This window comes from Triturus cristatus, chromosome 1_1 (assembly GCF_964204655.1).
Source record: "Triturus cristatus chromosome 1_1, aTriCri1.1, whole genome shotgun sequence".
NCBI lineage: Eukaryota > Metazoa > Chordata > Amphibia > Caudata > Salamandridae > Triturus > Triturus cristatus.
This window is the reverse complement of record NC_140579.1, coordinates 850928430-850940780: the sequence shown is the minus strand read 5'-3', so window position 1 is coordinate 850940780 and position 12351 is coordinate 850928430. Positions and strand designations below refer to the sequence as shown.

General features: G+C 42.9%; 2 long non-coding RNA genes across 2 annotated transcripts in view; one reads left to right on the top strand and one right to left on the bottom strand.

Moving 5' to 3' along the window:
* The window catches only part of LOC146871187 (uncharacterized), a 156241-nt gene extending 151416 nt beyond the window's left edge, over nucleotides 1-4825 (bottom strand). The window contains exons 1-2 of the long non-coding RNA XR_014980730.1: nucleotides 4767-4825; nucleotides 4585-4663 (exon numbers count right to left, since the gene is read on the bottom strand). This is a non-coding gene — a long non-coding RNA (uncharacterized LOC146871187). The remainder of the gene's footprint in view (nucleotides 1-4584; nucleotides 4664-4766) is intronic.
* An 829-nt stretch (nucleotides 4826-5654) lies between these two features.
* The window catches only part of LOC146871186 (uncharacterized), a 138388-nt gene continuing 131691 nt past the window's right edge, over nucleotides 5655-12351 (top strand). Inside the window, exons 1-2 of the long non-coding RNA XR_014980729.1 lie at nucleotides 5655-5768; nucleotides 5872-5950. This is a non-coding gene — a long non-coding RNA (uncharacterized LOC146871186). The remainder of the gene's footprint in view (nucleotides 5769-5871; nucleotides 5951-12351) is intronic.

Genomic DNA, 12351 nt, shown 5'->3' with positions numbered 1-12351 from the left:
AGGTAAATCTAAAGTCCTGTAGTCAGGGGTTCCTACTTTATACCCAAGGAAGGGGTGGGACAAACTCTGGGGACACACCTATGGGAGGGTCAGGACAGAGGGGTGGCTACACCCATTTCCTTTGTCCAGTTTCACGCCAGAGCAGGGGCTGATAGCCTATGCAACCGGTTTGAGCTGGACTATGCACAGGGACACCAAATGTGCCCCCAGTGCAGATATCAAAGCACTCTCAGAGAGCACCCACCCAGCCCCAATACACTAAAGTCTGTCTGGGAGGTGGTCACACCTCCCTGTGACAGGAAACCTATTGTCCAGCCGTCCCCTGCCGGAGTTTCGTCAAGCAGCAGGAGGGCAGGCTCGTGTCTGTGGCTGGCAGCATCCATTTTGTGATGCCAGGGCTTGTAAAGCTGGTACCAGGTGTACCGGTGCTGTCATATTTCTCCCTCTAGTAGGGTGGAATCATACCTCCACAGTAACTGGTGTGGAGGTATGATTCCAAGGTGTTTGACACCAAACACAACATGATTCCATGCAGCCGTTTTAAAGATAGCATTTACCGCGAGGTTATGATGCACTTAAGAGTATATGGTAGACTGCATCTCAAACAACCCCGGAATAGAGGTTCCGAAGGCTGCAGAGGGGCTCTGCTCATGCAGTTACACCCTCTCACATAAAACCCAGCACCTTGCCTTCAGGATTGATAAGGCCTGCCATAGGGGTGACTGATAGATTTATATGTGCAGTGATATGGATAGATATAGTGAACCTATATCTAAGTAAGGGGTGCATGCACCACCTTACACAGGCTGCTGTAGCAGACCTGTTGTGTCATTTTGAATGGTCTCCCAGGGGCGGCATAATACATGCTGCAGCCCCTGAGAGGCCTTTGGGGTACCTATGCCCTAGGTACATAGTATACCATATACTAGGGACTTATAAAGGTACCCCAGAATCCAACCTGAAGTGTACCTAAAGTACATGTAATACATTTAGAGAGAAAGCAGTTAGGCTGGGGTCCTGGATAGCAGGATTCCACCCAGACTAAGTCGAAAACAGGGAAACATCAGCAAAAAGTGGGGGTAACTATAAGAAGCAGATCCTACTCTCCTACACCAGTGACCCTGCAGGACACTTGAAAACGTACTTGTCAGTACCCACAGTAAAGGTCCCAGAACCATCAACCTCACAAATAGAACTTTGTCCCTACTGAAAACCAGAGGCCCAGAACACTAACATCCCTTGCTTGACCTTCCTTTGGTCACCCATCACAATCAAAGCAGTACCGACACCCCAGAGCAAACCACTCTCCATGATTTTATGCATGAACCAAGAAGGACACACTTCCAGAGAAAATCATTTTTCAAACTCAGAGTTCACTCACACTTCAGCTACCACCAACCCTTCCCATTCACACTCCAGATCTATGTGACAAACTATAAAGCCTACTCTTAGCCAAAAACACAGCCATATCAGTACAAACACTTTGAGACACAATGTGACCCAAATTCTCCCCATTCAACAACAGACTGTGGAGGGATGGTCGGAAATATGCCTTTGTAGGTGTATTAGAATTTTGAATGGCTGCTTTAATGTATGTCTTTTACATGAAACAAATAAAGTAGCTAAGGAAAAAAAAATTTAGGTAGTTTGCAAAAAAGTCTCTGTTCTGTCTGTTGGGGAAAGACCAGAATACCCAGGTAAGTATAAGTAATGAACACAAAAATTCTCTTATGGATCAAGTTGTCTTCAGCCATTCACCCTTGTGCAATCATGCAACAAATTGGAGTGGCAGTAATGGTGTCCATATATCCGTATTCAGTCCTGGTTTAGGATTTCCTCCTTATTTGGGTAGTGTTCCTGTTCTCCCCGTTCCCTTCTGTTCAGGGAAGGTTCACTATGTTTTAGAAGTGAGGATCGTTGGTTCCTCCCTTTCGCTATCTCTCTCTCTGGTTACACCCCCCTTCTATGGACCAACTATGGATTGCTTATATAGCGAAAGGGAAGAAAACCTTGCAATTCAATATCATCTGCCCTTGTCCTGCTTTAAAGTCTCCAGTCACTCATCCGGTCTACCGAAACTCTCCGGAGCTGTGGCGGGTAATCTTGTAATTGCCGGCGGCATCCGCCAGTCCTCACCCCACTTGTCTCTGTCCTCTGCAGTTGATTGCTCAGACTCTCACTCAGTTGTTGGTCCAGTTTCTCTATCTGCTTTAGACGTCTCTCTCCATGCTCCACGGTACTTCACCAGGTCGCGTTCCTCTTCGAAATGTCTGCATCTCTGCCTTACTCCCTCTCTGGTTTCCTCTGCATTTTTAACCTCCCAGGGTCTGCCTCTTTCCTGTATAATTAAGTCCTTTGTTAGTGTTGGTATTTCCTCATGTCTCTGCCCTCCATTTCCAAGTGTCCATCTGCTCTTTCTCTTGCCTCCCTGTCTCTGCCCATTTCCTGACTGTCCCTTTTGCTTCCCGTAGATGGATGTCTCCAGGAGTGTTGGAGAAGAGTGTTTTCCAACTGCATTAAAGACGTTTTCTTCCTTTTCCTCACACCTACCCCCTCCACTCCATGTGCTAGAGACTCAGGACCAGATGTTCAACCATTTTTAGTGGTTGCATAGGGCGAATCTGGCCATTTGCGACCACTAAAATGGCTGCTAGCATGTACCAACTCATTTTTCGAGTTGATAACCTATTACTGACAAAATAGGGTTTGCTAGTCGGTATTAGGAAAGGGCGTGCTCAGGGCGTCTCTTCCTAATAGTGAGTCACCCGGGGCATGTATAAATGTTTTGCGACCGGAATGTGGTTCATATTTTACCGACTCTGTGAAGGAGGTGGTAGCACATTCGCAAACGGGAAGAGGTCCCCAATGGACCCCTCCCCCTATGGGATTGTGGGCACCAAATATTTTTAAGAGCAGGCAGTGGTCCAACAGACCACTGCCTACTCTTAAAAAACTGAAAAGGATGCATTTCATTTTTATGTTTGAAATGCAACGGATGGATTTCAATAAAAAAAATTGCTTTATTTAAAAAGCAATCACAGAAATAGTGGTCTGCTGACCCCAGCAGGCAACCATCCCTGTGATTACAGGCCATTCCAAATGGGTCACAAATTGCGACCGACCTCATGAATATGAATGAGGTAAGTCATTTGCAACCACATTGGGAATCGCCAAATATGTCTGAGACACATTAGTACATTTCATTTTGCGACTCCCTAATTCCGAGTCTCAAAAAATCATAATTAGAGACTCGCAAAATTAAATGGTCATACAACTGGCCCTCAGTCACTTACACTCCATCACAGCGTTAAGGCTGTTTGCGCTCCTTTCTGCCATCTTTACTTTTATTAAATACTCTCCGTCCCTCCACAACAGTGGCCCTCTGAGTATTGCTCATTATCTCCCTTGGAAATAGCAAAGTACATCGGATTTAAATAAAAAAAATAAAAAATAGCATGAAAACCACTGGACTAGATCCTCTAGACCTAAACCACAACACATCTACCACAGACTATTTAACAACGTTCTTGGAGCACACAGACACTTCTACATTCAATCTTTACAAATTAGAAATTACAAAGAAAAAACAATAATCAGTTGGGCTCTTGTTATTCTCTTCCTTTTAATATCGTCAGGTCATCCAATCCCTTTTGCCAACGCGTTTCGCCGTGGTAGGGATAACCTACGGCTTCATCAGGGCTGGAAATAATATAAAACGCACATTTGTCATACTATTCTTAAGCACATCACAATAGTGCCATTAGAGCCCACTACTTTGACAACCTTGTGCATACGAGCTATTTGTGCTTACACCGTGTCCAAATATTTTAACACATGCTAATCAAAAACGCAAATTCTTTCTAAATTGTGCATTATCTTAACTTTGTAAAGAGAACATATATATAGATTATTATTATTATTTTAAGCATCCCGTTCGCGTTCAGTTTCTTGGTTGATGCCCAAAAATTGTTATACATCCACATCACCCGTGTAAAGATTACATAACATAAAGTCACGTCTTTTGACGTAAATACCTTGCAGTAGTTCAAAAGGGTTTCTGTTAAAACCAAACAAAAGAAAATATAAACGAAGGTTCATGAGGCAAGAGTCCTGATATGCATTAGATTTGTTCATTAGTCACAGTATTTTACTTTTTTCAATGACGCCTACCGTAATATAGGTATTTGTCCACAAGAACTTCTTTTCTGTTTATTCTTTTTATTCGTTTAAAATCCTTAAAGATTATCCGTCATTTTTCTGAGTCCCAAATCTAAATTAATCATGTAACGTTCCATTAGTTATACCTTATCAAAAGATTTGCTTTGTATTTATTACAATTCTTCGTTATTTTATGTTGTTTCCTTTAGTTAAATCACAGACCGCTCTCCCTTACCTTTAGAAGCAAGGTAGATTTAATTATTGTGCTTAAAGTTGCTATGTAGATATTTAGACCGCCAAAATTTCAAGATCTATTTTTCCATCTCTTGCAAAATAAATCCATATATAAACCTATTGGTACTACCACCGTCATAGCTTTGCCAACAATAATCACCATCGTTAAATCAGCGCGGTAAATAATCCTACCGGATTTTCGTATTCAGCGTTTTCGTACGTTTTCTTCGATCGTCACCCGCCACCATAAAGTTATGCTTCTTCCCAAATCCTAATGGGAAGAATAAGGACCAACCATGAATTATCTTATTCCATATCCCTTCAAAAGAAACTCGCGTGTAAATTTAAACTATAAGCATATGAGCTTCCCATACCTTGGTCTTCCTAATCTTCTCAACCTGAGTGCAGGCAACCCACTTGCTTCCGGGTTCGCGGCAATGTAGTGTGCTGATAAAAACTAAGAACGGACTAAACTTACTCTCCAATTATTTTCTAGTGCCATCTTTGAATGGTGCATTCAGTCATAAGTGCCCAGATTCAAAAGAGGACTCCCCTAGTCCTCAAATAATCAAAACGAGGTATTTTTAAACCAAAATAACCATTTATAATAGCGTTCTTTAGTACTTCTATATTAATCGCTAACAAAACTACTTTTAAATACAGCATCATCACTATTTATTCCATATAGCTTGACATTTTATTTACTGCTATTAACATACAAAATAAAGTACATTAATTGCATGAATCATACCTCAAACCTCAAATAGCCTCATATTCTATTCCTCCCTTCAAAATTCCCAATGGGTGATGGTCAATATTCTTCTGTTTTATTCCGGCACCTCCCATAGATTATACCTTGTTCGAGGGTGGTTTGCTAGGTATTTCTACCTCCTCTTATGCCCATTTTTAATTTAATCACCTAAGAAATACTGTAGCTCATGATCAAAATTCAAGCCGTCCTCTATGGCCCTCAAACGCATAATCCACTTTGCCTCATGTCTTCGCAACATCAATTCTCTGTACTTTATTTTGTATGTTGATAGCAGTAAATAAAATGTCAAGCTATATGGAATAAATAGTGATGATGCTGTATTTAAAAGTAGTTTTGTTAGCGATTAATATAGAAGTACTAAAGAACGCTATTATAAATGGTTATTTTGGTTAAAAAATACCTCGTTTTGATTATTTGAGGACTAGGGGAGTCCCCTTTTGAATATGGGCACTTATGACTGAATGCACCATTCAAAGATGGCGCTAGAAAAGAATTGGAGAGTAAGTTTAGTCCGTTCTTAGTTTTTATCAGCACACTACATTGCCGCGAACCCGGAAGCAAGTGGGTTGCCTGCACTCGGGTTGAGAAGATTAGGAAGACCAAGGTATGGGAAGCTCATATGCTTATAGTTTAAATTTACACGCGAGTTTCTTTTGAAGGGATATGGAATAAGATAATTCATGGTTGGTCCTTATTCTTCCCATTAGGATTTGGGAAGAAGCATAACTTTATGGTGGCGGGTGACGATCGAAGAAAACGTACGAAAACGCTGAATACGAAAATCCGGTAGGATTATTTACCGCGCTGATTTAACAATAGTGATTATTGTTGGCAAAGCTATGACGGTGGTAGTACCAATAGGTTTATATATGGATTTATTTTGCAGGAGATGGAAAAATAGATATTGAAATTTTGGCGGTCTAAATATCTACAAGCAATTTCAGAGTAACAGTGGACAAGTGTATGACATACTAACTAACATAACATGCAGTACAAAATATGTTATTTATGTGATTGAGTGTAAATGTACTAAAATCTATGTTGGCAGCACAATACGAATGTTAAAGGAACGTATCAGTGAGCATGTAAGAGCAATCAAACAAAATGACATAAGATATCCTATTGCAGAACATGTACATAATTGCGCAGCTCAGCAATCTAGTAAGAGTTTTAAATTCTTTGGAATTGAACATATTAAGAAAGACCAACGAGGAGGAAACAGAATTGATGTAGTAAATAAATTGTCAAGCTATATGGAATAAATAGTGATGATGCTGTATTTAAAAGTAGTTTTGTTAGCGATTAATATAGAAGTACTAAAGAACGCTATTATAAATGGTTATTTTGGTTTAAAAATACCTCGTTTTGATTATTTGAGGACTAGGGGAGTCCCCTTTTGAATCTGGGCACTTATGACTGAATGCACCATTCAAAGATGGCGCTAAAAAATAATTGGAGAGTAAGTTTAGTCCGTTCTTAGTTTTTATCAGTACACTACATTGCTGCGAACCCGGAAGCAAGTGGGTTGCCTGCACTCGGGTTGAGAAGATTAGGAAGACCAAGGTATGGGAAGCTCATATGCTTATAGTTTAAATTTACACGCAAGTTTCTGTTGAAGGGATATGGAATAAGATAATTCATGGTTGGTCCTTATTCTTCCCATTAGGATTTGGGAAGAAGCATAACTTTATGGTGGTGGGTGACGATCGAAGAAAACCTACGAAAACGCTGAATACGAAAATCCGTGACTTTATGTTATGTAATCTTTACACGGGTGATGTGGATGTATAACAATTTTTGGGCATCAACCAAGAAACTGAACGCGAACTGGATGCTTAAAATAATAATCAATATATATGTTCTCTTTACAAAGTTAAGATAATGCACAATTTAGAAAGAATTTGCGTTTTTGATTAGCATGTGTTAAAATATTTGCACACGGTGTAAGCACAAATAGCTCGTATGCACAAGGTTGTCAAAGTAGTGGGCTCTAATGGTACTATTGTGATGTGCTTAAGAATAGTATGACAAATGTGCGTTTTATATTATTTCCAGCCCTGATGAAGCCGTAGGTTATCCCTACCACGGCGAAACACGTTGGCAAAAGGGATTGGATGACCTGACGATATTAAAAGGAAGAGAATAACAAGAGCCCAACTGATTATTGTTTTTTCTTTGTAATTTCTAATTTGTAAAGATTGAATGTAGAAGTGTCTGTATGCTCCAAGACCGTTGTTAAAAAATGTGTTCAATCATCAGATTGAGTTTGGGAAGTAGGGTGTTCTCTTCCCTTAATCTTTGGATGCACCAAATTTATTATTTCTTAGGATAATTTAAGTGCAACTTCTGTATGAGCGTCAACATATCCTTTACACCCGGGGCGTGGTTTGGACGCCAGGGAAGATGGCGGCTTAGCGCACTGCTCCTCCCGTGGTTGTGAAGTACGAAGCAATTTGGGAGGTCAAAGTCAAGCCATGACTGCAGAAAATGACTGATTTGGCGACCGGAGGTCAATGCCTGCCTCTGGGTCGATTTTGAGACGCCTAGGCAGCCCTGACAGTGAGTTTTTGCCGAGTGCCCTGGAGACCGATCCCGAGCGAGACATGCGACCGTAGGACCCTGCTGGCCACCGGGCGGCTGCTGACGCTGCCGCTGCCTTCTCGGAGGGTCTTCTTGGAGGGTCGGAGGGACTGCGCCGACGCAACAACAAGAGTGAGTGGGACCCTTGAAGGACTAAATAAGGTGGTGCATCCCCGACATGCTGGGTAACGCCGATATGCAAGATGGCGGCGACGGGAGTCTATGAGGTCCCGGTTTTGTTCATCGGAGCGCGAGCCGGCTTAAACGAGGCTTAATTGAGGAAAAGGTCACTGCGGGATCATCGTTGGAGCATATAAAGGGGAAACGCTTTGTGGCATGTAACTTTCACCACCAATGTACTGGGCTGGCCGGGATTCACCGATGTAAGGAAGACATAAAATGGCGGGTGCAAAGGGTCTCCGGGGCTCCTGTGCGTTCGTGGGACTGCGAGGAAGGCTGTGTTAAGGAGGAGGTCAGCGCGGGACTGCCTATGTGGTACACGACGGGTGAAGTAATGCTGCAAATGGCGTATAAGAGTATAAATAAGATTTAGACTGCTACGTGGGACTGCTCCTTCACGAAATGGCGGCGCTGGCGGAGGATAGTAGGCTCATCTGGAGACACTGTACTCAGCGGCTGGATGTCGGGCGTTATGCATGAAGGCATAATGAGCACTATTGAAGGCAAGAAGTGCTGCACAACGTAATGCTGATACTGCAGGGGGCTCCCTGATTACACGTGCACCGGCTGTGCAGCTAATGTCAGCGTTTGCAGCACAGGGGATCCGAGCAGTACATGAAAGCAGAAAACTGAGAGGAGGCGTGGGTGTCTCGGATTTGCCGCTCCACCTGCGCGTTGTGCTGGCCTCAGGTGGGGCGCTGATGTATGCTCTACGGTTTTGGATCCCTAACCACACCACCTCCAGGAGAGAAACCAAATAGAAGGATCCTTGCCGAGGTGAATATCTTCGGGCTTTGTAATTGAGATTAGCAGCTTCTACGAGCGATCACAAGATGGGGGACAAAGAAACAAAGAACCTGAAAAGACTTAAAGCTGAACCACCTAATCCGATCTCACCTGTCAAAGGTAAAAAGGATGTAACCGACACGATGGACATAATACTAAATAAACTAGAGGAGGTGAGAGAGATTGCGAATTCTACAAAAGAAGAAATTGTAGCCATCCGTAAAGACATCCGAGACACTAATGCCAGATTGACGGAGTCGGAGTCGAGAATCAGTCGCCTCGAGGATTCAGAGACCAAAACCTGTAGCTCCCTGAAACACCTACATATTTCCACAGAGCAGATGTCAAGGAAGTTGTCGGAATTGGAGGACAGAAATCGGAGGGGGAACCTACGCATCTTTGGGATACCGGAGGGGTCAGAAGAGACATACGGGTCCTGTGTCCCATTTCTGGAGGCATGGTTTTCGCAGGCAACCAATCTTAACTTTCATCACCCACTGGAATTTGATAGAGCTCATAGGGTTCCGGGCAGGATCATGCCGGGACAGAAGGGACCGCGACCTATTGTATGTAAACCATTGCATTACCAACATGTGGAACAAATACTAACATTTGTGCGCAAAAATAACCATGTTCTCTGGAAATCTAGTAAAGTGTACATATCACAGGATTACAGTAAAGAAACTGTCGACACGAGGAAAGCCTTTCTTGCTTTGCGACCACAGTTGAAGTCGCTGGGCCACCAATTTGGTTTTGTGGGTCCGGCAAAGTTCCGTGTCTTTATCAAGGGTTCTCCGCAGGTCTTCACAGATCCGTTAAAACTCAGGCAATGTCTGGTAGGAGGCGAGGAGCTACACATGGATACTTCATCGGCGGCCTCTACTTCCTCCTCTAAGCAGGATTCTTTGTTTCCGTAGCAGATTATTATGCCGTTGTGTCATTTGAGGTCATACAATGTTGGGTCCTGATGTACTGCTGTATTGCTGCAATGTTGGGCTCTGTTCATGGAGTAGAGGGGGACACAAGTCTTATCTTCTGTGCTCTTGGGTGGCTTGTGCCTTGTTCGAGTGTTGATTACTAGTCATGAATCGTTACTAACTACTAATCGTTTATTGGTCTGCATTAGCGGTTCCCAACCAGTCAAAGAAGTAGGGAGGTGCATTTAATGTATACATCTAATGCAAGCATGTAAGGGGATCTTGCATCGTATGGTATTGAATTGTTTGAGGAAAGATGGATAGAGGGGAGGCCTACTCGGCTGTGCCTTTTGTTAAAGCAGGTTAAGGTCAGTGAGGATGGGTAATTAATGTTGATAACCCTACTGGGAGGTGACCCAGGGCAGCTCTATCTGTATAAGTTAGTTGTTACCTGGACAGGTTCTGTTGCCTAATTGGCGCACAAGTTTGTGCTGTTCTATATGTTGGGTTAATTCCCGAATTGCCAATACGAATACGAATTGAGGCCATGGGAGGGACACTATTTTTTCCGTGTCACCATGCCTACTAGCTTATCTCGGGGTGGAGGGGTGGGGAGGGTGATTGGGAGGGAGAAGGGGAGGTGGGAGGATGGGAGAAGGAGATAGGGTGGGGTACGTGTTTGCTCTCTGTGTTAATTTTCCTTTATGTCGTTGTTTATGTCATGTTCCAATGCATACCAGGTCCAACATCATTTTACTGCCAATGCCTATGCCGATTGCACTGCTGCGCCCCTGCTAGTGTTTATGCCATGTTCCAATGCATACCAGGTCCACACTCTTTCCGCTGCCACTGCCTATGCCGATTGTACTGTCACGATCCTGATAGTGTTTATGTCAAGTTCCAATGCACACCAGGTCTAACATCATTCTCCTGTCAATGCCTATGCCGATTGTACTTTTACCTTCATGCCAGTGCTGTGAGAGTTGGGGTGTTCTGGGAGAGAATGAGGGAGGTCCAAGTAAATACATTTAAGTGTAGTCTATTAACAATTCACCATGTTAGCTCTTGATTGACTATGTCATTATCCACAATTGACACTCCTGTAGGTGTAACAGGAGTGAATAACTTGAAAATACTCTCTCTCAACGTCAAGGGTCTCAATCAGCCGGTTAAGCGTCAGAAGGTCCTGGAGTATTTACGTAGGCAAAAAGGTGATATTGTATTGTTGCAGGAATCTAAACTTGAGGCCTCACAATTTCATACTCTCAGGAATAAATTCTTTGTTGAGGTCGCAGGGTCAGAGGCGATAGGAAAGAAAAATGGGGTCCTGACATTGATTGCAAAAAAATCTAACGTAGATTTGCTCTCCTCCGACTCGGACTCCAAAGGGCGGTGGGTTACGACCAAGCTGACTAAAGATGACACTGAATTCTATGTGACGAATGTCTATGCCCCTAATACATGCGACCTTACCTTTTGGTCTGATCTGTCCAAGCAACTAGAGACTATCCCTGATTCGGCCATACACATTCTGGCAGGAGACTTTAATCTACCATTTGATCCAGTATTGGACAGGGATTGCAGATGCTCCTTTCGTAGCAATAGATCTCATAAGGCCTTCACTAATCTGTGTACTCGATTCCATTTGGTAGACACATGGAGGTTGCAGAACCCTGATGGGAGGGAATATACGTTTTATTCTCCTCCACATGATTCATTCTCCAGGATTGACTATTTATTTATAACAAAGAATGGCATTCCCAGAATGGAAGGAACATCTATAGAACCAAGGGTTTTATCCGATCCCTCATGTATTTCCCTATCCATCTCCAACGTCAAATCTTCTACTCAACAATCAATCTGGAGGTTTAATGAGGTCATTGAAAAAGAACAACATAGGGTAGCGATCAAGACCGCGATTAGGGAGTACTTAGAGCATAACGGTAGGGGAGACACTACTGATTTGATTCGTTGGGAGGCGCTAAAGAGTACGATAAGAGGGGTCGTTATTAAAATAAAATCTGCCATAAACAAGAACCACAATAAAGCTCTGGAGACTTTAGAAAGAGAAATTGCCGCGCTAGAGAAGAAACACTTGTCTGATAGGAAGGAAGAAACAAGGAATAAACTAGCAAATAAGAAGTATGAATATAACAAAATAGTAAGTGAAAGAGCGGGGATTTGGTTAACTAAGAGGAAACAATTCAAACTCTGTGCATCCAACAAGGCAGGGAAGAGCCTCGCTGCATACCTCAAATTTAAAATACAGAAGAATACGATAAATTCCATCAAAGATCAGGGGGGAACAGCACACTCGGACCCGGTCAACATAGCGGAGGTATTCAAACAATTTTATGAGCAACTTTATGCCAAGAATACAGAGGTAGTCGACTCCAAAATTGAGGGTTATTTGGATGACTTCAATCTTCCCTCTCTCTCCGCTATGGATCGTGATGACCTCAACGGTCCCATCACACTCCAGGAAGTCGAGATGGTCATTAAGTCGTTAAAATGCGGTAAGGCACCCGGACCGGACGGGTTCACTGCTAGATTCTATAAGGGCTTTTCCCCACTTTTATCGCAACCACTCTTACACTTATTCCAAGAAATCAGTACTATAGGGGAGGTGAAAGGTACGTTGTCGGAAGCCATTATTGCGGTGCTGCCAAAAGAAGGGAAAGATCCAGCGCTACCAAAGAATTATAGGCCTATCTCACTCATTAA